Genomic DNA, 2,323 nt, shown 5'->3' with positions numbered 1-2,323 from the left:
CACCGATATGTCGGGCCCCAGACATGTCGGGCCCCGGATATACTCGGGCCCCAATATGTCCGGCGCTGGACATGTCGGGCCCCGGATATATCCGGGCCCGGACATGTCCGGCCCCGGACATGTCGGGCACGCGGACATGTCAGGCCCCGGATATATCCGGGCCCGGACATGTCTGGCCCCGGACATGTCAGGCACCCGATATGTCGGGCCCCGGATATATCCGGGCCCCAATATGTCCGGCCCTGGACATGTCGGGCCCCGGATATATCCGGGCCCGGACATGTCCGGCCCCGGACATGTCGGGCACCCGGACATGTCAGGCCCCGGATATATCCGGGCCCGGACATGTCTGGCCCCGGACATGTCGGGCACCCGATATGTCGGGCACCCGATATGTCGGGCCCCCGACATGTCCGGCCCTGGATGTGTCTAGCCCTGGATATATCCGAGTTTTATTTTGACACGTGGCATGGTCTTTGGTTTGATCTCATAGAGTTTTATTGTTTTCAATGTGTGCCACATTGACACGTGGCATGCCCTTTGGTTTGTTCTCATAGAGTTTTATGGTTTTCAATGTGTGCCACATTGACACGTGGCATGTGCTTTGGTTTGTTCTGAGTTTTATGGTTTTCAATGTGTCACATTGACACGTGGCATGCCCTTTGGCTTGTTCTCATAGTTAGAGTTTAGTGTCCTTGACCTTGTATGCCACGTGACACACATATGTTTGGACTTGCTTGCCATGCCACGTGGTGACAATCACCAACACATTATTTCTAACTTATATCCTAGTTAATAACTAGCTAACGACACAATTTGGCAAATACACCTTACATTCACAATTGTAAGTAGTATTTAAAGACCATACACTTATATGCTATGGAAAAATACTCAAAGTTTATATATTAAAACAGTGATCTTACAAAAATAAATGACTTGTAAGGAAAAAAAAAAGAGGGGGTCACTTGGACTTCCCGGGTGGTCACCCAGCCCAGTACTATTCAAGCCCAGGGACGCTTAACTTTGGAGGTCTGATGGGATCCAGTGCCATAGTCACGGTTTGAACCCACTCTGAAATATTTCACACTCCCCCTACTCTTATAGTGGGGCAGCTGATCCAAAGCTGCAGTGTACCTCCACAATCCCGTGTTCTTTTTGGGTGCCAAAAAACCTGCGGGACGTGTGGTACCTCCCCAACAATTCACGAAGACCGTGTTTTGGGCCCCAAAATGCACGCTGCGAAATGCGGGGTACCTCCCCAACTTTTCGTGAAAATCACGCGTTTTGGGCCCAAAAAAGCCCGCGGAACACATGGTACCTTCCCAACTTTTCGCGAAAAATCGCGCGTTTTGGGCCCCAAAACGCGCCCCGCGAAATGCGGGGTACCTCCCCAACTTTTCGTGAAAATCGCGCGTTTTGGGCCCCAAAAAAAGCCCGCGGAACACGTGGTACCTTCCCAACTTTTCGCGAAAAATCGCGCGTTTTGGGCCCCAGACATTCCGGGCCACTTTTTTTTCCCCTCCCCCCGCCTTTCGTGCCACGTGGCAGGCGGGCAGGGCCTTCCCCCCCTCCCTCACACGCACGCAGGCTGAGGCTTCTCCGCGCGGTTTGGGCCCGGGAGAGTCCTCCCCCCTTCCTCCCTCCGTCGCACGGCAGGTGGGGGCCCCTCCCCTTTCCCGCCGCGTGACGCTGGCCCTTGCCAAGCAGCCGTGCCACCCCCGAGGCTCGCCTCCCTTGGAAGCCCGGAGGACCACACTGCTGCCTCCCTCCCCCTCGCCCGACAGGCGTGCGGATGTGGTCCCAAGGCCATGCCCATGGACCGCACAGCACGACTCTGCCAAACGCTGGAGTGGGTGCCAGGGAAGCCACGCCGAGGCTCTCCGCAGCCGAGAACCCTTGCACAACCCCACCCCCCATCAATACTGGGGAGGCCCCCCCCACGCCACCGGCCAAAGGCCACGAGCACTCACACATGCGACACTGCCCAGGCATTCCACGTCGGGAGTTCCGCGTCTGGATCGCCGATCGGGTAACACCTGGACGGATGCTGCACGTGCTTGCCACCAGAGCAGCTGAGCACCGTTTCCTTCGGCCGGTGGGCACGGGAAGCCCACAAGGTGAGGCACACAAGGGGAGCCATCGAAGCGCCACGACGTGACCCTGGCAAGCGAGCCAACTCTCGTTTGTATGGGAAGCAGAGCTGGGCAGCCGCAGTTCAACCCCAGCTGCCCGAGAGCCTCCACTCCCCACCCATCATCCTACAGGTAAGAAAGTCCCTCCTCTTTCTGGGACAACAGCTTTTGGCTATTTGTCCCAGTCCGAG

At 56.8% G+C, this 2,323-nt stretch overlaps 1 non-coding gene across 1 annotated transcript; it reads right to left on the bottom strand.

Annotated features, from left to right (window-relative positions):
* Positions 1-953: 953 nt before the first annotated feature.
* Positions 954-1,072, bottom strand: LOC112343989. Its single transcript, XR_002991508.1, has one exon. It is a non-coding gene; the product is annotated as a 5S ribosomal RNA (ribosomal RNA).
* Between the last annotated feature and the right edge of the window lie 1,251 nt (positions 1,073-2,323).

Source organism: Selaginella moellendorffii, unplaced genomic scaffold (assembly GCF_000143415.4).
Source record: "Selaginella moellendorffii unplaced genomic scaffold, v1.0 SELMOscaffold_432, whole genome shotgun sequence".
Lineage (NCBI taxonomy): Eukaryota > Viridiplantae > Streptophyta > Lycopodiopsida > Selaginellales > Selaginellaceae > Selaginella > Selaginella moellendorffii.
The sequence above is the reverse complement of the archived record's forward strand: the minus strand, read 5'-3'. Positions and strand labels throughout refer to the sequence as shown.